The sequence below is a fragment of the Corvus moneduloides genome, chromosome 3 (assembly GCF_009650955.1).
Source record: "Corvus moneduloides isolate bCorMon1 chromosome 3, bCorMon1.pri, whole genome shotgun sequence".
NCBI classification, from domain to species: Eukaryota; Metazoa; Chordata; class Aves; order Passeriformes; family Corvidae; genus Corvus; species Corvus moneduloides.
The window spans coordinates 79,444,618-79,471,594 of record NC_045478.1 but is presented as its reverse complement, the minus strand read 5'-3'; the positions used below and the strand labels follow the sequence as shown (position 1 = coordinate 79,471,594).

Genomic DNA, 26,977 nt, shown 5'->3' with positions numbered 1-26,977 from the left:
CTTGTCACACTGCCTCATAAAGATCTTAAAGACTGGTTTAATACTTGAAACTTCCTCTGTCTTCAAAGAACAACAAGACTTTGAGACAGATGTGGGAATTCACTTAGCCAAGCACTGCAATTTCAGTTTGTCTGCAATGATCTGAAAACCACAGACTCTGAAATGAGCAAGGGGTTATGTGAATGTTCCTTGTAAGTATTTATTTTTATTTTCTCTAGCAGAAGCTTTCAAATAAGGCATCTCCTGCCCTTCAGAGCTTTTGCAGTCTGTGCAGAGTTTCTGCAAGGCAGGGCTTTGCTTAGTACACTTAATTAGAGTTTGCTTATTATAACAGTGGAAAATACAAGATGGTTTGACTCTGGGAATTAAATTTTGCTGCATTCTATTCTTGGTTACCATCAGTTGCTTCCTAATATTGGCAAAGATGCTCACGAAATCTGGGCATGTCTGGAGCAAGAAAGGTTAGTAGATTTAACAAGGAGGCATTAAAAGCTGATTTAATAGAGCAGTAGCTTGGACTTTAGTGTGTAGCATAATTTCAGCATTGCTCCAGGGTAAGTATTCAATTTTGACTTTTTTTTTTTTCCATTCCAGACTAAATGAAACAGATGCCTCTCAATACTCATCTTTGATAAACATATTCTGAGAATCCTCCATCCAATTGTAAGTGATTACATGGCTAAAAATGCAGCCTGTAACTGAGAAAACAGATGTGGTGATAATTATCCCTGTGCCCTGCATTTCAAACATTAACTATTGCTGTTGGGAAAAAAAGGGCTGAAATCAAAACAAAGTGGGATTTGCTGCACCAGATCGTGAGTTCAGTTTGCCTGACACTATCTTCAGATATGGGCTGAGCCTGATAATTTATCAGGAAATCAGGAACATTTCTTTATAACATTGCAAAGAATGTATAATGCTTCTTTGGTTCACTATCAGTTGTTTGCACATGATTCTTCCTAGTCAGGCATGGAACTCAGAGCGTCTTGAGTCTAATTATAATTGAGTGTTTTATATCTACAACCTCAATTTTCCATACAGTTTTACTACCCCCAAAAGCAGTAGCCAGCTGTGCTCTGTCTTCAGTTATACGGGAATTGAAATGCCTTGATAGGAAGTTTGAGGTTGGATCACTGAAAATAACTTTTTCCTGTGGCTGTTGCGGAAAATTCCATTTGGATGTGCAAGCTTATCATCTGATCTTTCAAGATGCTGGTGAGATTAGCACTAGCCAGAGTGACCAGGCTGTGTGCAAGATCTCAGCCCAGGCTGGAAGGCTTAGTCCTTCAGCAAAAGTCACTGCAGCTGTTTCTGGTTGCTCTTGTTTTGCTGTCACACAGCTGAAGATGATTCAATTTGAATATATAAGTGTCCAGTAAGTAGTCTGCAATATAAATCTATCTCTTCTGCTATTTTTTTCTGATTTTTGTTTAAAGGGTTTCAGTTCTGAAAATGTGAAACTCCTCTCTGAGGCTGACAAAGGTATTTTGCCCAGATTCCCATCAACTAACTGGAGGCATCTAACCTATGATACCTAAGGGCACTGGCTGTCTGAAAGCTGCAGATCCAAACTGGTAGTGTGTCTTTTTTCACTTGCCAGTCCAGGACATAGCAGGTATTTTCAGAGGGCAGTTCAACCCCTCCTGAAACAGGTGGGAAAATATTCTCCTACAGGAGCCTGACTGTGCCTGTTTTGTCTCTGACTGTAAAGGGAGCCTGCAGTGCTGACACAAGCTAGAAGCCTGGTGGTGGCCTGGTTCCCTGAGGTGTGTTATTCCAGTCAGCCTCATGGTTCCTTTGCTTCTGTTCAAGCTGGGGGAAAGCCAGTCTCTTGCAGAGGTTATTCAGTGCACTTGAGACCTGAATCTGTTCTTGAGAAGTGCTGCTTTTCCTTTGACTATTAGAAATGGGCAGCTCAGATAGCATTGGGATGAAGCCAGATTATTTTCCTAAAGTCTTATACCAGAGTAGAGGGAGAGAGGATTTTTTGCAGAACCCGGGAGCTCTGTTGGTTCTCAGGAAATCTCTGTCTGGGACCTGTTGCTCTCTCAGATAAGGAAGAATAAGTGTTACCATCTATGGGACAAAAATGCCATATCAAAAGCTTTGGACTTCACTTCATGAAGTGAAAATATATGCTATATTGATTAGAAAATACTCTGCTGTGACATCTGAACACAGACATTCATGCCTGTACATTTAATTAAATGGCCTGCTTTTATTTCAAAAGCTAAATATAATGAAAAATTGTAACTTGTCAACACATTGCTCCATAGAAGGGGCCTTGCTCAAGCTAGTCCTGGTCACATTAACACAAGTTAGAAATACATGTCACTGTCTTATGTACAGATGAATGTGGCAATCTCTTTCAGTTGTCCGGAGTGGTTGGTCAATATGATCAAGCTACTGTGCTAGGCTTATCACTTCAGCTCCTCCTCAGCTGGTCAGGCTTTGGACAGAAGCAGGCTCATGGGATGGACTCGCTGATCGGGAGTAGAGGCATTACCCTGTAACACAAGGTAGCCAGAGGCTGGTGGTTAAAACAGGAAACTAATGCAAACTGCTTATCACTGACAGGCAACCTTAGAAATGAGGTGAGCACACCTGTGTGAATTGTGTGAGAAGTAAGGCCATGCTGTCTGTTTTCCTGCTTTAATCTCCTTCAGGGCACAGCAATTTATCATGCTCCCAAAGTCAAAGCCCTTCTCAGTACAGAAGAGTGGGCTGAAGTTCCATGGCTGAGGATCCTTGGGACACAAGTGTTCAGGTCACAAAAATCTCATGGATTTTCTGGGTATGAAGTACCCCTGTCTACAGTATGTTCTGATTATATTTGGCTGTTGCTCCATGCATGTCAAATAAACTTACAGGATGGTCTCCCAAGAGATATTGTGGGGGCAGACAAGGCTTGTTTTCTTGCAAATCTTTCCTAAAGTTGGGCAAAATATTTAGAAATATCACATACGTGCATTTGTGAAGGAGAAAGGTGTGATATGTCAATGTGGAAAGCCATGTGTCCTGCTCTTGTTATAGACAAAAGACATGAGGGAGAAGAGCTATTGGAAGCTGAAGGCAGCTCCCAGGACACAGATGAGGGCAGGTTGGGCTGGTTCAGAACACAAGACCTTTTCTCTGCATTCTCCTGCACCTTGCGCTGACCAGCAGTAGGAGCAGCCGCTGCTTTGGCTCAGCCACAATCACCATGATAGCCTTACATTAGTGTCTGACACTAATTAGCATGCCTTGTGCTCTCTCAAGAGCACCAGATCAGTCCTCACAGCTTTTGCTAGGCAGAGGATAACTTTCATTACCTGACCAGATTTGCTGATCTCCTGGTAGGTACCTCACCCCTTGCACATCTCCGTGGCCAGATTTTATCAGGCTGCTGAGCATTTCCAGCCACAAACAAGAAGGATCTTGTTTGATTCTGAAAGCCATGACTTGGGCAAAATCCCATTGCTCTTTTCTGATCCATCTTCTGCTGACATCAACTTTATTTCTGAATTCTTTCCAAGCACAGTCAGAAGAACGAGCTGCAGGTTTAAGCTCACTGTGGGCAGTGAATTCCCTCTCCCATCTTAAAAGCCTTTTACGTTTCCACAGCTCTGTAGCATCTTGTAGGTCTCAGAGGGGGAATTACAAGTTGTAAATTTCTTTACCCGTCCCCCTTTCACACTTCTAAGAGTGAAAAATAAAATGCTGCCAGCATTTTATTTTTGCAGCAGGGCCATCTCTCTATCTCTGAATAAACATTTGTGTGAGGGCTCTCATTCTTGCCAAGGTGTTAGGATAACATTCTCATGCTGATTCCCCTGTCCTCCTTCAGCACCCCAGTGCTGGAGGTCTATTTCCGAGGCTTTGAAATGGCCATGCTCTCACCTCATCCCATACACATGGAAATGAGATCACCAGAAGGAGAGAGCTAGTAAATCCCATGGGGACCCAACAGGGCAAGTTAGGAAATTATGCCCTTCAGTGTACTGATGGTTGAGTGAAGAGCTCCACATGGACAAAGAGGCTGCAAGGAAAACAGAGGAGGCCAGGTTGCCCAGGTCATGGAGGCTGCTGCTGAAGGGCTTGGGCCTCTTTTCCATCAAACTCCACTGCCCATTTCACCATTGTTTCAGCAAAAGCTAGAGCTTTTAACTGTTTGCTTATTGTTACGAGCAAAGGACAGAGGATTTCTTATCATTAGCAACTGTCTGTATAAGGGTTTGAATGTAAGATGACCAAAACTGTGCTGTGAATCAACAGGGAAAGTACTGTCATCGTCCTTGTTTCAACACATGCACATTCTGGGTTCCCTGAAGAGGACACCAGGTTCTCAGGCTGCTTTTCATTTGGCTTAAACATCAGATGTTAATACTTTTGTATACCTTATAAATCCTGGTGAAGATCAGCATTTTTCTCTTTAGTGCAACAGAGGTGCGTTAAAACCCACCAGGATTTACACACATGTGGGCCTCTCTTAAGAAGCTCAGCTGTAAAAATAATTCTCATCACACATTACAAAGTTGCCTGTGGTGTTAAACACAGCAGACATTTGGTGAAGCATACTCCTGGACAGGACCAAGCAGTGGTTAAGCATGCTAAGAAACAGTTCTCTCATTCAAACAGAGGCCACCAAAATGGTTTTTGAATAAGAACTCACTGAGTTTTCTTCCCCCTTTCATCTTGTCAGGAAATCTCTGTGAACTTCCCTCCTCTCCATTTGCTTTCCTTCCCCTTTCTCTGCTGTCATTTACCAGCCGGGCTATTTTCTTCAAAGTACCCTCTAAATGTCACAACCACTGAACAACCACAGCAAATAATGGAAATGCCCTGGTAACCCTTCCCAGAGCACTTATATACCAATGCTGAATAATTTGACCTGCTCTCATTCTTGTTCCCATTCTTGGGAACATATTTCACAGCAGTGGCAGAGGAAAGAGAATGGGTTTAAGATCTTGTTCCCTTTTCTCTTGGTTCTCTTTTGATGTAAGACAAACTCTACAAACATGAACTAGAAAAACCCTACAGCCCAAACCAGACACCCCTCAGAAGGAGTGTGCCAGATAACGCAGTATGAGGAACATTTCCATTTTGAGTGCTGTTGTGCATGCTTCACCATGTACCACTAATTATAAGAAAATTACTTAAAAGTCCTCAGGGACCTCTAAAAACAGTAATCCATAACAATAAAGGGCTTGGATATAGCAAAGATGTGCACATGTTTGAACACAGGGTTTCACCCTGGGAGAGGCAATCTGTGATACAGGATTTCAGGCAGAAATCCAACTCTTACTTAAGTTTTTAAAAATCAAGAGGTTTTCAAAGAGCCATGAGAACTGCTCTTTTGCCGATTCTTTCTAATGCATCAAAAGACACTTGCTGGAAAGGCCCACAGTGATAGGCATCTAACCATGATAAAATATGTTAAGATACCCTACTTGACTGAACTTGGAATTTCTATATAATTTCATTCAGTGTTGGTTAAAGTTCTCATCTCCCAAATGACATATTTCTATCTATTTGATCACTTTGAATTTCACACTATTTTGTATTCAAGGTGTGCTTGAAGCAGTGTCCTCAAACCAGCTCTTACCCAAGATGAGAAAACAAATATTGAAATCAGGACTTAAGCTTTGAAGATTATCTTATTGCAGCCTCAAGCAGATCTCTGGATCTAATCTAGGTAAGGGCTTTGGTCACTGCCCCCTTTCTCTTTTACAGGGTCAGGGCAATACTGAATGCATTGTCTTTCTCATTATAGTTCCCCCTCCTTCCCTCCAGGCTTTTCACTGTACATAATTTGTCTTTCCCTAAGCAATCCGCAGGGACCTTATCTCCTGTCACCAGAGAGAGCTTCAAACCTAATCTGAGTTACTCACTCTGTTTTACAGGTCAGGAGTGAACAGAGGTGTCCTCTTCAGCTCTCAGAGGTGTGGGTTTAGCCACACACTTACCTGTTCACACGTGTTCCTCCTGAGCTGCTTCCCATCTGCATCAAACGGAACAGTAGCACTGAGTGCAACCAAGCCAAAGCCTGGAGTCTGAAGCCCTTCATCTCTCATCTCTCAGGTTTGTGGTGAGGACAATTAGGGCACAGGTGGGGCTGGTATGACATGTTCCCAACTGGCCTTGTGGCAGAGCACATTCCTGTTTTGAGTTTGACCTTGGGAGAATTGTTTAACCTGTCCTCTGTGTCTTTATTTCCCATCTCTAAACTCAAGTTGCTGCCTTGTCTGCATGAGCAAATTAATCAACCTCCCAGAGAAACTCAGAGACTATAGTGACATAAATAGAGCTGGCCAGGAAACTCTTCTCAAACCCTTCAACTTTATTGCACATCAAGATAAAGCAATCTTTCAAAGGTTATTTAAGGGATTGGTAATTGAAACAAATACATACATAGAACAGACATCATTCTGACAGTAAGTATGTTCCTATGGGATGTGGATTCACATTCAAATTGTCATTGACTCCGGAGAGGGTCTTGAACCTCGGGCTTTCCTTTCCTGGAAAACTTCAGAATTATGGTACATCATAAAAGCTGGTTGTGTTAAAAGAATCTGACTGGATCTGAACATAGTAAGAATAAGAGGAGTGTGATTCATACGTGCAAATTTTAAATGTGGACCAAAACTTACAGAGAAGGCAAGGCACAAGGGGGAATAAAAGAAAAAAAAAAAAAGAAAGAGAACACAAAAAGGCCTGCATATCTATCACCAAATGTGTCTTTTCCAAAGCGTGTGGAAAAAAGCATCATGGAGAGTGCAACACAGCATGCTAGGTGTAGACTGAATGCATAAACCTGTCCTCAAAGCACTGAGTAGCGAGGTGTGAAACAGACAAATTTAAAGAAAGAAGAGCTATGTCAGCAGCAGCATCAAAACGTAGAGACTAACACAGCCTTGTTTAAGAGAAATTAGAGGCAGGGAGAGAGGGAGGGAGAAAGTGTTGATACACTATAAGATTATCACACATTTCTAAAGAGGTCTGAAAGAACTGACTTCCTGCTGGGGGGTTCGTCTCATATTGGTGTGAACAAGCATCTCACTATCACCTGCAAAGGCTTTAAGTGCAAGTGGTGACACTTCGGTATTCACAGCCTGCCTTAGAAAATCCAGGGGAAGCAAAAGAAAGATAAAAACCATGCAACTCAAAAGGGTGTTGCTCCCATTGTTCTCCTTGCTGCTTGGTTAACTGGGAATCCCTTTGAGCAACAGAGGGGTCACATCTGTCCAGATGTGCTGTGCCTGCATCAGACGGCAGGGCACTGTGGAAGCAGCTCCACACAAACACCTTTCATGATAATAATACAACGAAATCACCCTTCTTGGCAGGACCAAGCTCTCACAAAAGCATGTTTTTAGCAGAATATAACGTGCAAGAACACCCCCTGTGGAAGATGGCTATTACCCTCTGATGTGGCAGCACAGCCCCTTTTACAGAAAAGGCAAGACTGAAAGCACTCAGGACTGTCATGATCTTTATGGACTCCTGAGACTGAGTCTGAGTCACCAAAGATAAGAATGGGTGCATGTAGATCCTCTCCAGCTAGGGCCTGGGCCATGACTGCTGCACCCCTGGCCACGAGCTCCTGCTGGTCCTGGCCTGCTGGCTTGAGGACTGAATGTATTGCTAAGCATGTGAAAACCTGAAGGTGAAGGAAGCTGCTTGTGGCTGTGACAGAAGGGACTGTGAGCTTCACAGCATAATAGCAAAGGACAGGTCAGGCACCAAAAATAGAGGTGAAAGGAAAATTAGCCTGGGTTCCTGACATCAGGTAAAACAGTTGATCAATGGGGTCACTGGAGGACTGTGCTGAACTCAAGAAAGATGTTAGCCACGTCCTGTGTTTTGCTGCATGTTTCACACCTTGTAGACAGTGCAACACCACAGAGCTCTCCTAAAGAGAGCCTTGCCTTCCAAGGGGCACTCTGCTATCTCCAGCAGGAAGGAATGGGCTGCCAGTCTGGCCCTGCTATTGAACCGTGTAACAAGAATCTGGAACAAGCAGGGCTAATCAAAGTTCTTTATTTAGGTGATGCGAGTAACAAAGCCTGGCTTATTTTCTGGGAAGGGATGTGTGAGAGGGTTTCTTTTGGGTCTATGGGGAGTATGCTCTCAGTGTATGCTTGCCTAGTTTTAATACTTATTTCTGGTTTGGATAACCTCATTCATTTGATGTCCAGTCCTATAAAAAGGACACAAGTAAGGATGAGAACTAACATTGTGATCCACAGCCCTACAATATCCCACAGCCATTTTCCACAACAAAAAAGATGTTAATGTTCTTGATTCTTCTTGGAAGGCAAGATGTTGTCTATAACCACCACAAAAAAAACAATCAAGCAACCTTTGAATGTTTTACTTTTCACTCTTATTAACCCCTCCCCAGCAGTCCGTTTCTCTTTTGAAACAGTGATACAATGTGTCTGGCAGACTTACTAAAGAGCTGTTCGAGCTTACTCCTGCATTTCAAGAAAAAAGTTATTTTCCCCCTTCTAATGAAAATTCACTTTTTTTTGGTCCTCCCTTATTCATTTATTTTTGAGGCCTTCCACCTCTGTTAACTGTGGGAAAGGCTGCGCTTTGCCAGGGTACAGCACGCATTGTAAAAGTAATTCAATTTTACACCATAGCAATGACATGATCAAGGGAACTTTGAGCAGGCTTTGTGACCAAGAGCATTTAACAAGTATGTGAAAAGCTTCCAAAGAGCCCTCGTGAAAGAAAGAAAGGTTATAACAATAGGAGAGGCAGTTTGATAGTGGTAAATTAAGAGTCATAGGAGTGACTCTAATCAGGTTAGCTTTAAAGAAAGAGAAGCACCTTTATATCTCTTGGGTACAGGCCTGAGTGCATTAAGAACTGTTGCATTTGTGTTGGAAAGTACACAAATCCCTGTGGCACTCAGCACTTGCTCCTCCCTGGGCTGAAGAATTCAACTCTGCAAGGAGAAAGACTTTCCAGGCAAGATAAATAAAGCTTCAGAATTCGACTGAGTACCTTGGAAAAAGAATATTGAGCTGTTAGTGGTTTTTTAGCCAATATCTAGACCTCTTTAGGAGTTATCTTCCATTTTGTTCCCTGTGGAAACCTTCTGGCAGTGCCAGTGCAAGCATGGGGACAGTCTGGTGCGTTAAAGTGATGGTGAACCATTCACAAATGTAACTAGTTTTTAGGGTCTGTGGAGCCTGAGCTGGATGCTGCCCTGAGCTGTACTCCAGTGAGCTGCATCACGTACCACATGCAAGTGACAAATATTTATTTATACCGTGTGTATTCATTGGCACATTAGGTACAATGGTTCTGGGCTTATCAATAAAACTTTGGGCTGGTAAAGAATGTGTATAGAGATGTACACCTCAGTGGAGAATTCAGCTGTCTAAATGAATAACACAGCTACAGACAACCCAGTTGTTAGTTTTGTTGTTTCTCACATACGGCTTATTCAACAACTGTTATATATCTCTTACTGAGAAAAATGCTCAGAATTGATTTTGCCCAGGAAAAAAGGTTATAACTTGTCTTTGTTGGAGGAAAAAAAAACCCAAAAAAAAAAGAAATGAAAAAGCTGGGACTGCCTCAATTTTGCAATCGACAGGGACACCTACAGGAAGACAAAATTAACACATTGGCATATTGGGTGTTTTCGGCTTTATTTGTTCACAGCTTGAGCCTATTACCTAATAGAGACACAAGAAAATGGCCCATCTGTTTGCAGTGGGCAAATGTGTGAGTAGTACTCTCTGGGGCTGCGTGGGAGAAGGGCTGCTTTTCAAGGACGTATTTACTTTACTCTGTTTTCTCAACGGTGTATATAACTCAATACTAAAAGGCTAATTTGTTTAAGAAAACCAAACCTGACTTCTTCAGTTAATTGCTTACAGAAAAGCTGTAGGTATTGCTTGGATTCTGTGTGCTTTGCTGAGTGCACTGGAGTGGCCTCCACTATGTGGCCAGCGAGGATGCCTAAAAGCCAGGTCGATGGCAGCAAAGCACTCATTGTTCCTGTCCTGCTTGCTCTGGTGGGGCTGCAGCTCTTGGAAGAGATTGAGGATGTGTAAGGAGTGGGAGAGAGATGAAAGTCTGTCTATCAAGGAATGGGGATGAGGCAGCTGGGAGGGAGAGTCTGCTCAGGGGCATGTGGGATTTGGGATATGATTAATGCTTTGGCAAAATGTTAACAAGAACAGGATCTGGCAACTGAGAGGAAATGCCTATGTGTTCTCTTGCAACCAGCCTCGAGCCAGAATAGGAGCCTATGCTCATGCCAAAGTGAATCCAAGCATTTGCCTGTTCATGAGTGGAATCAGGCTGTAATTGAAAACATGGAATTTGGAGATCTGCATCCTGCTGGACCCATTCCTCCAGCGGGAGCTGGATCTGCTTTGTAGCTCCTTTTATCAAAGAGAGACAGAAGAGACTTTTGGTAAACAGCAACACTGTCTCCAAACAATGTCAGCAGTCACTGCATCTTCTCCCCAGCATCTTCACCACTCACGCTTTTAAAACAATTTTTAAAACTCCTCCAGTCAAAACCACCAATGCCAGAGGTAGCCTTTACTTCTCTCTAGTGTGCAGGGGCAGAACTGCTTGAAGGTATTAGCTATGCTAAGCCTCTTAAATAACTATTAAACACATAAAACTCTTAAATGCACGCAAATCCTGTGTAGCAAATGGCAAACAATAAGGAAAAGCTGATCAACCATTATACAGCAATTTAATCTATGCAATTTGCATAATTTTGCCCAACAGAAGGAGGCTATAGCAGAACTGCTTCCTGGAGAAAGGCAGAAATGCTGTACCAAACAGGTAAACAATCAGGAATGAGGATTTTGCAAGTCCTTGGCAAATTCTTGGCATAAGGACAAAGGGATTGTGATACAATTGCAAGGGATGTGATGCAGATGAACCAGAGGAGACAAAAGACAAGTTGAGAGCATGAAAAAAAGTCATTTTTCAGTCAAATGAGAGAATTTAGGACAAAAGTTGAACATGTACCTTTAACTCAGTCCCTCTGTATCATTGCTGTAGACTTAGGTGTTGGCATCCTGTATCTGAGCTATGGCACTCTGAAGTCCCACAGACAAACTGCAGCTACCTGCAACATTGGTGTGTATGCAGCACCTTCATGTTCAGAGAGATCAAAGACTGGGGACTTCTAAGCATTCTGCATTACTGATGGCCACAAGGCAAATGAGCCACAAGTATCAGGAGTCAGGGCCACCCCACAATATAGCCTATGCCTCCTCTGGGGCTCCTACAGAAAATGTTTTCTCTGGTTTACAGTCTGCAAGGTGAGCTTATGTTTGTGGTAATATGCCTAGCACATTGTGGACTCCATAACACTAATCAAAACTTGCATATTTGGTGTGCAGATATTTCAGAGACAGGAGCTGTGCAACTTACTTGTAAGTAAATAACTGGAGGCTGCATGTCACTGCAGAGCCACCTGCTTAGGGTCAGTCCCTGCACCCCATGAATTTACACCAGGAGCTCATTAACAACTTAGTGCTGGGCTGCAAAGCAACCTTTTTTTTTCAGGAATATCCACTGTTATGTTCCCAGCAATCTGGTGGCCATCAATGCTTTGCTGATAAACTGGAAATCTTCACCTTCTTCTATCCTCACCTCTCAAATGACCCATGAAAGAGTCTTGGAGATCAAAGAAATCCTCTTCCATCCTTATCCTTCGGACAGAAAAACTGATGGGATTTAGCACCCATGTGGGAATATGAGCATTGGTAACTGGGGAGTGGTAGGGGTGGAAAATGATCGGGGGAGGTGGTGATGGAAGAGCCCAGAAGATGAATTACCTGGGGAGGAGGTGCATACTGAATTGTGGTCTCCATAGCAAGTGTGAGAGGACAGAAGAGAAATGACTTCCTCTGCCCCAAATAAAGATCAAGGAGTATTTGCATTCAAAGGGGCTGGGTTGTGCACATACCTCTTTGGCCCCCTTCTTTTAACTGGAAATCCTCACTAATTAATTGCTCCACAAATTCTGCTTCAGCACATCATATAACTGAGGGGCTTGCTTGCTTCCCCGGTACTGACTGCACGTGTTCCTTGCCCTTGCATTTTGCTCTCCAAAGCCAAATTAAAAGTATAAAGGAGCTAGGTGAGAAGATTAGGGGATTCTATGAGACTTTTAAAAGATCCCTCAACTCCAATATGTTAAAGTATAGGCCTATGTGCTATAGACAACCACACAAAATGTCCAGTATGAGTTATCTGTTGTTATTCCTATTTTTTTTCCTAGCAATTTTAGGTTTTATCTTGAATTCACTTAGTAAATTCAGCAACTTGTGGGCTTGTCACAGCACCTTAGGCAGACTAAAGTGGAACTGATGAATAATCAGTGATGCAACAGCTGTTATCCAGAGATAACAGAGGACTTCAGCCTGCAGATGTGCATGGGGTCAAGGGAGACAATGTTGTGCATGAAAAAGTCATACAATGGAGTTCTGTGTATTTTCTTCAGATTTCAAGAACAAAGAAGCAACGACCTTTTGTCTGCTGCTGTCATTCCCTGCTTCACCATTAAGGTAGTTTTCTTTTCTTTTCTTTTTTTTTTTTTTTTCCTTTAATGGGAGGTATTTTGAAATAGACCCCTGTCAATCATGCCCTGAAAAAGATGAGCCCATCCACGAGCAGAAGCCTTTTAAAAAGTTTTAAAATATTGAATGTCAAACCATGTGGCAGTAAGCTTAACATAGGACTTTGGATACATGTGATTTGGATATATTTATTTCAAAGACAGGTTCTTTTTTAATCACTAAATATGCCAAGTTTTAAAGGAAAAATGAAAATCGAAGAAAACAAGACTTGCATTCAGTAAAGATCTTCCCAGCCTCCAACAGGGGTCAAGAGAACTGTGTAACAACAGGCAAATGGAGACAATTCTTTCTGTGTATCCTCCTGGTATCTGGCATTCCGTGATTTAAGAATTTCTGAGTTCATGCTGTATCTATATCTTTGTGTTGAATTGCATTCATAGACCATTCTTGTCTAGTTTTGTTTGTGTTTGTAATTGATACTATACAGGAAGAGATTCATGCTCTGTTTGTTTTGACCTTACTGTCTCATCGTTTCAGGTGAAGCCCGTTAATATTTTTATTGTGAGAAGTTGCGAAAAACTTTTACCTTGTTGCCTCTCCGTATCTGTCACAATGTTACATGTCACTGTTGTTGCTCAGTCTGTCTGCTTAATCTCCACATTCTCAAAAACCACCTCTGCTTTTAAGCATCTTTGTGCGGCACTTCACCCAGCTCCCAGTGCAGCTGGGGTAGGAAGCACGGGGCGAGTGCTGGGCTGTGCCATCGTGCTCCGGAACGTGCCGAGCTTGCCTGAGCCACGAGCAGTCCCCGGCAATCCGGACGGGAGCAGGCAGCTCCTCCCAGCCCCTCCTGCAGAAGTGCCAAACCTCTAAAACGCTGCCGTGCCAGGTGGAAGCACGCGAGGACAAATTTGTGTAATGCTGTGCCACGGGGACAGCGTGCCAGGAAAGTCAGCGCACGTCGCCTGAGGCTGGGCATAAACCTCTGTCCTCCCGTGTCGGGAAGGAGCGCAGCTGTGAGGACAGGAGCCCCGGAGCAGAGCCGTGTGCCAGCTGCGGGCCCGGGAGCCGGGCGTGCTGCCGCCTGCCAACACCCAGCCCGAGCTCTCCCTGGAGCTGGCCGCAGGCTGCACCACGCGTTTGGCTGCCGGTCCCTGTCCCACATCCCTACCGCCCTGCCACGGAGCAATTATTTACTTCTCACCTGAGAGCCTTAATGAAGCAATTACTTTCTAACTGTTGGGAATTTTTTTTTTTTTTTTTTTTTTAAAGGAAGGTGAGTGCTCGCAGACCACGTCCCCAGCTAGGCAGGGGTGCAGTCATCCTCTGTGGAGCATCCATCATATTGAGGAGTCAGAGCTGTGTCGGGCTTAGTTGAGAAATGCGATTGAGAGCACACAACAGCTATGTTCCCATCCCCAACAGAGGACAATGTTGCTCTTCTGTTGCTCTTGCAGTCCATGGGAAGCTGGTGTTTGACAGTACACTCCCAACACTTCAGCTTTGTTTTTCTGTTTGGGTTTTATTTTACTGTTGTTAGGATTTTAGCTCCTTTTTGTTGTTGTTTTGGGTTTTTTTAATTGCTTTCTCCCCTCCTCCACACTTCACTCTTTTGGTATAGGACTGCCACTCACCAGCTGTTCACAATTCCTTCACCCCTTCTGTTTTTCAGTACCACACTGCCCCGACATAGACTCAAAGGACATTTTATTCCTTGCAGGAGGCTTCCCACGCCCACTGAATACATTTAATAAAAATACTTTTCTCTTTCCTACCTTGGAGAAAATTTAATATATCTGTACTTCTCACAAAATTCAGATTGGCCAATCTATCTTCCTCAAACTGCCTGGGTTTGGTTTCTTGAATGGTTTTAGATCCTAGAATTACTTCTTTTTCTCTCTCCTTGATAGAACAAGCTCATCCACAAAGGGAGTACTTGGTAAGTACTTTTCAACAAAATGTCACTCATCACCACATAAATCTGATCTCCAATTCTCTGCCCTTTCCATTTTGCTTTGTGTAAAATGATTTCTTTTTTCTAGGCTGAAACTTGCCCAAAAATCAGCACATTCACACATATCAGCAACTGGTACCCAAAAGAGGAAAACTGGGATGACATTGTGAAGAAATCAGTTACAGCAGAGTTGTCTGCTGAAGGAAGGAGAAGAGCTATCTCTGGGTGATGTGCAGAGCATGGCAACTCCCACTGTTGCTAATAGGAGAAGAGGCTGCTGAACTCCTCTCAGGAATGTACTGTTTCAATTTCTAATTGAGTTATTTGTTCACTTGTTAAGAACTCATCTCTTAGGGCAGTGACACTCAAAGACAATAATAGTGGCTGCGTGCAGCCACCAGGGAATTCATTGCAGCTACGAGACAAAAGCTTGCTCTGATTGTTCAGTTGTTTTGGTTTTAACTGTCAAAACTGTGGCCACCATCAATTCATTGTGATCACACATCACAGCTGCTTGTCTGGGGGTTGCTGGTTTGTCCTATCTCTCTTTTAGGCCACTGGAGCAGGAGTGCCCAAGGTGCAGTCTAATGGACCATGTCAACTCATCTACAGAGCCGTTCTAACACACATCATGTGCATTCCATCACACATTGGCATTGTCTCTCTAATGCTTTGAGAAGGAGCATGAACAGACTGCAGGGTGCTCCGTGGCTCATTTCAGAGGAAATGGGGACCCATCACACCAACAGATCATATTTGCTCTCAGAGCAGGTGTCTGTCAGTCTCCACTTGCAGGTGACCAGTGCTGCCTTCTGTCTAGGTTCCCTGTCCCTGGTTTGCATGTTCCGGGTCCATCCTTTTCCTGTGGAGCAACCTCACAGGCATCAAAACAACACCAAAGCCTGTTTTTCTAAGGAAACAGCAATGCCAGACTGTGTGCAAAAAAGACCCTAATCCAAGGGCCTCTCACAGCCAGATTGACTCAGGCCTAATCCCCTTCAAGAAAGATCCTCCTGATGAGATGGCTTCTCTTTCATTGCTGATAGACAACAAAATTAAACACATCAAACAAACTTATTTTCCAATGGCGAAGTTGCAAAATGTCACATAAAAGATGCACATTATTTTTATTAGTTTTACTACTTTCCTTTCTTGCCTTTTCCTTTGGTTCTTATCCAGCTTCTGGAGGAGCCAGTGCACAAGGACAATCAGGAGCATGTTTCTGTGATGGACGCTAAAGGGCAACACCTTCCCTGTTTTACTGCACAATGTACTGTACTGTTCCCTTACCACAGCTGTTCCTCACATTGAACAGTTTTCTCTCCTGTAAATGTTCAGCTTTGTATTATTTTTTTATTATTTACCAGCATAACATCAAACCCTTTATTTTAACAGCCTCTCTCTAAAGCCCAGCTCTATAGAAGCATCTGCTTGTATGGCTTAACATAGGACTTGTATGTGGTTCAAGACCTGCAAAAAATAACCCAAAAGAGCAGAAGAAACTCAAGTACTTTGACTTTAATGAAAAACATTGACTATGGACAAACGTTAGTAATGTCTTAACAGTGAGATAAGAAGGTATTGATTTGCTACTGTAGGACAACTGCTTGCAACAGGAAAATAGGGGACCTCTGCAATTCCTGACACGATCAAGCAGTCTGTTGGAAACACTTCTTACAAAGAACTGCAGCCCAGGTGAAGTGAGGTCTCCAGGAAAGGCTGCAGCTGAGTTGAGTAAATGCTGATGAAGGAAAGTCAACAACAACCTGGGTAGGCCAGAAACAGCAGTGGGAAATAGACTTTGCTTCTGGGTTTGGGGCTCATCTCAGGGGGAAGCTGGATGAGAGTCCCTGTAGCAGAGGTGAAGGCTCAGGACCAATGAAGCCTGGATAAGGAGATGCCAAAGGCTGGCATCTGAATTACTGTGTTTTAGGAAGAGAGTTTTTGGCATTGTGAACCCTTTCAGTATTTGGGCAGAGAGTCCAGGTGCATGTGCACAATCTGTGTAGGACATGTGCACGAGGCTGGATGTGCTCCCCCTGAACAGACCTGCAGTGCAGCATGCAAGGTATGTCTGCTGCTGCTTGAACCTCTGTTTGCCCTCTCCATGAGTGCTGGGGGAATCTCCAGGGTACATGTGGTGAAGGCACCCAGGTCTGCAGCATCTGCAGTGGCTGGCAGAGGTTACTGTCCTGCCTGTGGGTTATGAAATGCTCACAGTACACCTGAGCAAAGCTTCCAAGAAAGAGAGGAGCTGCATCTGTGGCAGATGCCTTTGTTTGCTGGTGATGAAAGAGCATGCTGCCAGCACCAGGCTGCTGTACCTGTCTCCAGCTGCTGACCAGAGCCCCTATTCTGCTACCTCTGGTTTCTCTCAGGTAGGTGGTACCTGTCAGCAAAATACACAGGCAGCATAAGTCCCTCAAAATCTTACTTACTCCTCCTTGTTGTGTAGAGGCTGAATTCAAGACATCTAGGAAGTCACCTGTGGCCAGCTGGGGCTTTGTGCCCAGACCCTCCCCAGTGGTAAGCAAGGCAGCCCTTCCTTCTCCTTTGCTCTCTCAATCAAAACAAAAAAAAAAACAAGGATTACTCTTTTTTAAGGGTCATGTGTGTTAAGATAGCCAGCCCAGTTGTGTCTGGCACTGTAAATAAGGCTAAGGAAATTCAGAACTTTTCAAGATGAGGCAGCAGCTAAGCATATGCTTTGGAGTGGTTTTTTTTCCAAATCATTTTTTTTTAATAAAAGAGTCGGTTTTCTCTAAGTCAAAATCTCTTTCAGTTTGCATTCCTCCCCCACCCCAAACAGAATGTAATCAAATGAAGCTGGCTCAAAATACCTTTGTGATGCTTCCCAAAATGCCATTAAGAACCCACGTCTTTTATGGCAAGTCACTTTTAAGGCTGACATATATCTGTTTCGTGGGGTGTGTGGGGTAGTATTCGATGGATGCATGCATCCCAGGCCACAGAACTGCAACTTCAGAATCTTCAACTAAACAAATCCACCTTTACTCAGAACAGCTTCTGCTTTCAGCAGTGAAGGCAGCCTACATACTGTGAAACTGCTGAAGAAAATCCAAAACGTAGAAGGTGTTTTTTCCCTAATAATACTTCAGTTTGAAAATGCACCAAGCCAACAGCAGCATAAGGGCACAGAGCAGCAGCATGTGAATACAATACAGGGCATTCTCAGCTATGACATGATCTCCTCTCTTTCAGAAAGGATAAAGGTTTCTGGCATTTTAAGCCCAAATCTGATTTTACTAGATCTGTTTTATCTTGAATTCACTGTTTTGCACCTATTTCTAGCACATATACCACATGTTGATTAGAAGAGACAGCTGTGCTGGAGAAACCAATCTGCAAAGTAACCATGTACACTGGCTAACACCAGCCACAAGGGAGGGGCATGGCAGCTTGCTTCTGAGCTTATCCTAAATCCTTTGCTCCCCCAGAAGTGCCAAGGGCTTGTGGTTAAGGCTGGGCTTCCTCCAGGTGAGGAGGGCACTGGGGTATGGGGCCAGCTCTGCCAGCTCCCCGGGGTTTGCCTGCACAAGCAGAAGGGCTGCAGTGAGCCTGCCCTTGCACACAAGGGAGGGAGCTGGGGGGTGCAGCCCTCAGTGCTTGTCAATCCATAGCTGTGAGACAATATTTTATGCTTCTCTGGCAGATTTGATATGATCAGCTTTGTTTTCCAGCACTGCTGTGGAGATTTGCCATCAACTTCGTTGCATCGTCACTCTGTCCTCCTCCTCTCCCTGCCCTCTGCCCCCTTATTGGTGCCCCTCCACCTTCCCCCTGCTCAATCACACTCAACAAGACATTCTGAATTTTCCATATCTACTTTTTTTTTTTCTTTCCCCCCTCTTTTGTCTTCTGGTAACAGTGTTTGGCATTTCCCGGACAGCCCGTACTCCATAAGGCCTCAGTGTCTGAATACGAGGACGGCTTGAACGTTGCCTGCTGAGACTGAAGAAGAACTTGAGTTAAAATAATCCTCTCTTTTGTTCCGCTTGGGTTGCTTTTTGTTTGCCTGACAGATGTTCGGCCCCTGTGCGTGTGCAAGGAGCGGCTCCTCCGCCAGGCCCTCTGATCCGCCAGCTTATTGATTTCTGCCTATCTGTGCGGCTTGTCTCCAGCCCTTACAGATGCGAGGGCTGGGGCAGCAGCCCCTCTCCTTCACACACAAATAGGGCAATCCTCTATTGTGAGGGGGCCAGCGGAGGAAAGTGAGCCTCACTCCCTCTTGAGCCATTGTGACAAATTCAGGCGGGTTTTGGGGGGCAGAGGGGAGATAGGCATGAAGGACCGAGGCTGCGTTCTGACAGCTTGTGACGCTACCACACAGGTGCCTGAGTAAACGGGAAGGAAGGCCTCAGAGCTTTGCGCTGTGCCTGTGTGTTATCTCAAGTTCATATTCAGTCCTTTTACTGGGGAATGTCAGGATCAAAGTGGTGGCCAGGCAAAATCTTGAAAACCGCAGTTTTGCTCTGTTCCTCCTAAATGGCATTGCTGTGCACTGCTCCAAGTTTCACTGACTGGACCAACCCTGAAGTCACTGCATGCAAGACTTCCATCTTGCAGTTAATGGCCTTGTAAGCCACATGTAATGCTGTTCTTCTATCTTGCTTTTTTTTGTTTGTTTTGTTTTGGCTTGATTTTCTGCCTCCTGAGTAGTGTGTCAGGGTGCTCTGCAAGAGAAGCGTGCTACGGACCTGTATCCACATTTTGGCATACAGTTGCAGGCTCACTTTGCTGATGACAGAAGTTTGGCTTTTGTTTAACCCTTGACATAAGTCTGCAGAGGTCTGACCTGTCACTGGCTCTAGTGCTCTGGATGGAGTGCAGAAAGGGAGGCAGTTGCTGTGCAGCACTCAGCTGTCCCCCCTCATTAAGCCCATGTCCCTGGAAAGCAGTCATTGTGCTTACTGCCCACCACATCCCTGTGACAGCAGCTCTTCACTGGTGTCTGTAATGCACGTGCATAGAGGATGCACTCCCAAGAAACATCCCTTTATCTGGGGCTGGGACAAAGGCTATAAGGGCAGCTCCAGGGTGTGTATCTCCCACCCTGCCAGCATTTTGCATCTGCAGTGAGCTCCCTGTCTGCAGAGTAGCTTTTCTACTCTGCACCAGGTTGCTCTGCCTTGTCTTCCCTCTCTCTAAAGCACAACATTTATTACTGTGCATATCAGAATCTCCAGAGCTGTGACTGTGTGGTAGCTAGGAATGGCACATCCTTTGGTTTCATTGATGCTACCAGGCACTAGGTTATCATTTACTGCCACAGTAGCTGGGCACCAGTTTATTGAAAGCTACCTAGTTATGTATTAATGACCTGCTGTTTGACAGATTTTACCCCACAGAAACAAATACAGACAAGTTTCTAGTGTACAAAGTTCATCTATTCTCCTCCTGAAGTGTTGCTCTTTGCTCACAAGGGTTGGGATAGCTCGGTTTGGACTTGTTAAGGCAAAACTCGCACTCTGACATGTTGTGGTCTGTTAGATCTTACAGAGAGGCTGTCAAGAGCTGGCAGAGATACTTCACATGGTGTCAAGTGATTTATACTAACATGAAAAGCAGGGAGAGAGTTTGCAGCCTGTGGTGGCCTGCATTGCAGCTCCAGCTATGTTATGGTTACTGGATCTGAGGCTGAAACCACGGTATGGTGCCTCACAGTCGTTGGTGGGTGCTTCCCACCAACAGCTTACTGGGACAGGGGTCAGTCAGAGCTGATGGCAAAGGAGGTGACACTGTGTAATACTTCTTTGAATAATGACTAGCAGTAGGCTGGGAAGAGAGACTTGGACAGCATCCATGGGGCAGAACAGATGTTCCACACAGTCACATGAGCTCCTGCTGCCCACATCCCTCTCAGTGTACTGCAGCATCACAGGGGTCCCCTTCACTCTCATGATTAACATGAACAAAGGGTCCTCTCAGCATCAGCTCAGGTCTTGAGATTTCCTTTTATGATCTGTCTGTCATGCAGTCCAAGAGGGGTGTGTTTATGGGTCTTTAATTTAGGGAAAAAAACTTTGACAAGCCACAGTGAATTCAGTAGCCAGCAACTTTCATTACTCTGTTAGTCTTGGATCCTCCTTGACACATATGTAAAAATAAGGGAAAGTGGCTCATTTGGAAAGAAGAGCTGTGTAAAATGCTCTCTGGTTTGACAAGTGGGGCCTTGCCATGCCTTTGGGACATTCTATTTGATGTGTCTTTCAGTGTCAACAGGAGAGGACTGTAACTGCTGAGAACTACTCAATGCACACTCTGCAAAGGGAATTTTATCTTGGGAGCATCACCCAAATACTCTGTTAATTGGATTGTGTCTTAGTGACATTTAAGGTGTTGGGCTCAACATGCTGAAAACAAGAGTTCTGAGGCTAATCATCCAGAGAGCTTACCTGTAGCAAGCTGTGGGGATGGCCAGACTCCTAGTTCAAACCAGGAGGGGCAGCAGGTGATGTACGAACTGGTACCCAAGGGAGAATGAAGAGGAGAAAAAATTCCAAAATCCATATCCCTTGATCCTCTGCAGTGATCACACCTGCAGGTCAGGGTGTGGAGTGATAAAAATTTCCTCCGGCTTTCAGGAAGGGAATGCCTTGTGGGTGTAGGAGGATCAGTGAATACAGCCCTGTGTACTGGGTGGTGTCTGTAGGACAATGTAACTCACGGCCTGGCACAAGTGATTTTGTACACGTGCATTTTTGCAAAGGCCATATTATAACTCTCTTGAGGCTCTGTTGGACCAATAATATGGTAGGAGTTATGTACAGCAGTTGTATTTCATAGATGGTACCTGAAACCCAAGCTGTGCCCATGCTGAGTGTTAGAAAGGGAAAAATCAGTATTTGGATTAATTCCTTTCACTTGTTTCTGCTTTACTCTCACCGCCCTTCCCCTTGCTCCACAGCCTGTGGGTGATGTTGTTGTTTGCAGGGCTGTGTGCGAGCTATTCTGTGACTTTTCTTTAATAGCAGTTCTTTGAAAGTCTGCTGCTCCTGTAATGGGGGTTGAGCGCAGTTGCGTCACTGTTGTGATGGTCTGTCAAGCCATCTAATTGGTTTGTCTCATTAAAACTTACAATTGGCGTTTACAAGGCAGCAGTCCTGTAGTCCAACACTGTAGCTGGAGCCACACTGGCTGACCAAGTGCTTGCACGTGGGTTGGGATTGGGATGTGGATGTGGATGGAAAACTGTGTCTCTCATGAACTACCCCACAGCTCCTAAGATAAAGCTTGAATGTATCAGGCCACCTCTGACTTCACCTTCTCTGTAGCGAGACTAAGTGGAGGAACTCAGCTAAATTCAACAAACAGGTGGTTTTTAATCTCCAGTTCAGAGCCAAGACTGCTGGGATCTCAAACTGGACACTCAAGGGCTATCCACTAGTTGCTGCTGGGTAGCTTGGCCTGTTGGATGTTCTTTTGTTAGCAAGAGCATGAGGAGGAAATGGTGCAAGAAAAGGGCAGATTTGTGTAGCCTCTTATCAAAACTAAATTCTTGGAGTAGTTCCAAAATGCATTTTGTCTCTGAATGGGAACATTCATGAAAACAACCCTCTACCTGTTCAGGTCAAAATATTAGTTAAAACATTGCAAGTGCATTCTCTTATGAGAAGTCTATTTTTTATTTTATTTTAACCTGAGCCAACTAGCCAAAAGGACCTCACTTACTTCAGGAGTCTGATTCATTGTCTTTTTAAAATTTAAATTGCAATGATGACTTCTAGCAGCATAGTTAAATTTATCTGTGAGCAAAAACTGGAGTTCAGAGCTCTAGGTTTGTGCAGTGAACATCAGTGTAGCTTTTCTGCTAACACTGGACTTAAACTAAGCACTGGGCTTGAACTAAACCACCAGAAACCCCTGTTAAATGTTTGTGCAGGAATTTTATGGGTTAAATCAGATATATGAATGCCAACATATAGAAACTGCTTTGGCCGCTGTAACTCCCCAGCTGCTCAGAGAAGAGCATCTTGTCTGTTTGGTGCTTTGCTGTGTTTGATGGAGAGCGTCCCTTTGACAGAGAGGCATCTTAACAGAGATGGAGGACACCACAGCCACTGACTTTAAAGGCTGCAGAGCCAAACAAAATACATTGAGTGGTTTAGATGTAACAGCCTGCACTGAATCAGGAGTCTCTCTATTCAAGGCTGTAAGCTTAATAGCTCTGCACTGAGGGCCTGGAGAAATGAGGGGGAAACCAGGTCCTCCTGTTCCTGTGGAAATGCTTTTGTCTGCAATTGAGCTATGCACCAGCTGAAAACACTTCGCATCACCCTTTAAAATGCTTTCACTTCAAATTTTGTGGGTTAGCTCAGGGTAAGCATTTCTCTTGGCTTTTGAGAAAAGCCATAAAAACCTACACTTTGTGACTTATTTTAAAACAGAGAATGAAAACACATTGCATGGCCCTTCCAAAGACAAATGATCTTTAATTTTTAAAAATCCCATCTAATTGTCATTAATCAAGCCATCCCCTGTGCTAATAAGATGGAGGCAGGGAATGGAATGTCATTCCAGCTCAGGCAGCTGTTGTGCCTGTCAACCAGTTTCAAAACGCTTGGCAAAAGTTGTAAATGCAGTTCTAATGAGATTGGCTTGTCTGCAACTAGCAAACACATACCAGCCACACCAAAACGTTTGTTTGCTATGGGACTTAGTGGAGATTGTGTTAGCCGTTCTGCATTCAAGGGTACATGTCAAGAAAAGTTCAGATCAAGCACAAGGCAGTGACACTGGAATGCAGCTTTCTCCAAAATGATCACTTATATAAACCCTGAAAAAAAAGGCTCCACTTCATTTCATGGTTTTTGTTGTGTGTGGGGGGCATTTCCCCATCAGGACCCTTAACTTTCTGGTATCTTGGTGCATGAGGTTCTCTGCAAAGGCTGCATAAACAAGCTACAAACAGAAGTGTGTTTCCTGCTGGGATGTTTGAGGATGGGCTCCTGGTAGGGGACTGACTTTGGAGGCACTCTACAGCATCTCCCACCTGCCAGGTACCCCCAGCTGGTTATGCCTCCATCAGCTGCCCAGGTTGGAGAGGAGGTGCTCAGCTGAGCCCCCACCCAGGGGCTCCAGTATGGGAATGTAGCCTTGAAAGAGCAACGACCAGCTCGATCATCCACCCAATCTGACTGCCAAGCTGATCACAGCCAGCTTCCACGAAGCCTGGTCAAACAGAGGATTGGTCCAGAGGGGCTGTAATCCTGTTCAGCTAAGCCACGTCACTGGCCCAGGCACTGTGTGTGTCACATACCCACACCTGGGTGGGCATCTAGGTGAATCAGCACATTGGTGATTTCTTGTGGAACCATCAGAATCACCAAATCTGTGCAGCTGCAGAAAGCTAAGCAACAGAAATACCTATGTTTCAGGGACGGCAGGTCCCAGGAGTCACTAGCACTTTACCTCCACTGTGAAGTATCTATGTAACAGCACAAACTTCAACACCTTGTTGCTTTTCCTCAGCACAGAAGGGAATCCTGTTTTTTAACGTTCCTTTTATGGTGCTTGGAGCTCAAGTACAAAGGACTGGTTAAATTTCTGGTACCGTGACTACTCTCTTGCCAGTAGCCCTTTAATCTGTGTCTTGTGCCAAAGAATATTAATTATTGTAGGCTACAGTGAAGTCCATCCCTACCCCCACTTGAGCCTCTGAAATGAACAGTGAAGTTGAACTTTGCCAGCAACTGTTAGGAAAAGGGCCAAGAACAGCCTAACAGGAAAGATACTCAGGATTTTTTGTTTGTTTATTCTGCTAAACCATGTTTTTGTAATTATGAATACTTTGTTGAAATTGCTTGGAAAAGGAAGTACACAGAAAATGGTCCATACAATTGAACTAACTACATATTAGTGTTGAAAGAATATAAAACTGGTCTCACTCTGTTGCACTCACACAGACAAAACCCCTTCTCAGAAGGAATTTGGCTTGAGAAGAGAGATCTGGAGACCAGTCTTAGTTAACTTCAGGCCCATGTGCCTTATTGTCTGGTTTACGACTGCCCCAAATGGGCTAAAAGCAAAGGACATTCACACGAAACAAAAGCAATGGCTGAAAGAAAGAGAAAAGAGGAATTTGAAAGCTGTCATTTCCAAATCCCTTCTACTCAAAAGTTGGTTCCTGATTTTCGATAAGGGACCCTGAATAAGGCAGCAGTTAGTTTTTAGGAGCATAAAGTATCTTCAACCAGACTGGAGAGAAACAGACTACTTTATTTTGCTTGGATTCACGTGAATACTGCTTTAATCAGTCCCCACCTGCTCCTGCCACCTCTCCCCAAGTTTAGATTTGTAAAATCCCGAATTGCTAAAAACAGAGAAAAAAATTGCCAAAGCAGCTTGCAAGGATGTATGATTACAGGTATCAAAAAAAGGTTTATCAAACGTGGAAAATTACAACTTTGTCCCCTAAGTAAATAAATACTTAAGAATATAAAGGAATAAGATGCTGTAGGACCACTTCAAACTACTGTGTTTTATAATTTCCACTTAAATGCTTTTCTCTAGTCAGCAGCCTGGCCCTGGCTCCCATCACACTAAGGCATATGTAATGTTACAGGCATATCTCAGTGTAAAAGGAAAAATGTCACCCTAGAGTGAGAAAGCTTGGTATTTGGTTTATATAACATCATCTTATGATTCAGCCTCAAGAAAGTCTTGGTTTTAGTTAGAAGAAAATTAAACTTATAACTGACTGATATAGTGAACTAAGCTTTTAGAAGCATATATGCAATATTTATGTCCTGTCAAGCACTTTCACTTTCCATAGTAACAAGCCCCCTCTTCCGTATATGAAATGGACTTGATGCATAAACAACATTGCTGGAAACACATCCAAAATTAATAAAGACTTTGCTTCACAAACCCAGTTTTTAAGGCTGATTCTGACCTTGTACAGTCCTTTACATAAGCAAGGGTACACAGCCATTTGGCTGAGATCAAAATAAAGCCTCCCCTTGCCTCAACAAACAGTACCACAAAGCACATGACAGTGGGACACTGGGAGTATGTGTGGCTATTTCCACCCACCCCATGTGTAATTGTGCCGAGGTCTGCGACAGCAAGCAGCTATTGCCACCTTAGGGCGGCCCTCAGTACTGCTGCAGGTGAAACCTTACACTGCTCTTGTTACACACCCTCATAGTTAGAAGTGCTCGCTACAAGGTTATTCTAATCCTGCAGCACACCCCTCTCTCGAAGGTACACGTAACATATTTAAAATTAAGAAAGGATTGCAAGATGAATATTTTTGCTCTCCCTTCTTTCTCTTACACAAAATTGTACTAAAGACATCTAATCCCTGCCCAAGTAGATCTGTCAAACCCAGACGTTTCCTTCTAGTAACCCTAAGTGGCATTTACAATGGTTTTGCCCAGCTGCACCTCTATAGCCTGCCTGCCCAGACAGTTCTGTAACCCAGTAAGGCTCAAAATGCTTCATAAACTGTTATTTTACATTGTAGACACAGTGCTAGATGAATACTGAGCTGACTCCCACATGGGAAGTACAGGCATGGAACTAAGGAGAGCTGCAGACAGTCAGGGCCTTCCCACCTTTCATCCTGAGATGATGACAAGCTTCACAAACAGAGATAGGGAACTTGATGGATTAAAAAAAAAACCCCTTGGTGCCTTTCATCTGTAATACACATCTGACACGTTGGGATATTTTAATACTAATAAGCAAGTAACTTTTAGCTGAGCAGCCTGTGAATACTTTTGTACTCACACATCTGTCACTCCTGCAACTCCTCACTCTGAGCACAAGCAGTCGATGACATCAGGGGAGGGCATAACTGGAAAGTTAAAAATGGGGGAAACAAACCTTCCCATCTCACTGGTTCCAAACCCATCCACAAAGGGAGTGAACACAGTGCTACATTCTTCTGTGAAAGAAATTTGGCATTTTCAGTCCAATGGGCCTGCAAAAAAGCATCCTTTCCCTGCTGGTTCTTCAGCTAGATGTATTCTGCAGGGAAATCTGAAAAGGAGACAAAACAGCCATCTCACATCGGCACAAGTGCACCAACAGGACAGCACTGACAGTGTCAGGAAATCAGGTACCTGCTCTTGTACCTCTTCTGAGTCTGCAAAGGACACCTGAAAATTCTAATCACCTTGTGTTTCTCCTGAAAGAACTTAGAGAGGCAAGCCTAGCCACATCAAACTAAAGCCAGTAATTCCTAAAACCTGTCAACATGCATTTATTTTGGATGTAAAATTTACCCTTAAATATAAGAACAGCCAAATTTATCGAAACTTTTGAGTTAAATCACTGCAACTCTCTTACACATCTGGCATCCTGCAAGAACGTTAAATTAGTTCATGTAGAAATTAGACAGTTCCCCTTGTTTGTTGCTCTTCCCTTCACTGTTTAGACCCCAAATATTGCACACAGACCCATCCCAAAGGCAGGCATGTCAAACTGTTAGCCTCTCCTGCTTTTC

The 26,977-nt window shown here is 43.9% G+C and overlaps 1 long non-coding RNA gene across 1 annotated transcript; it reads left to right on the top strand.

Moving 5' to 3' along the window:
• The first annotated feature begins 106 nt into the window (after positions 1-106).
• On the top strand, positions 107-25,381 carry LOC116440968. Its single transcript, XR_004238819.1, has 5 exons — positions 107-191; positions 595-663; positions 5,883-6,060; positions 12,476-12,539; positions 14,594-25,381. It is a non-coding gene; the product is annotated as an uncharacterized LOC116440968 (long non-coding RNA).
• Positions 25,382-26,977: the final 1,596 nt, after the last annotated feature.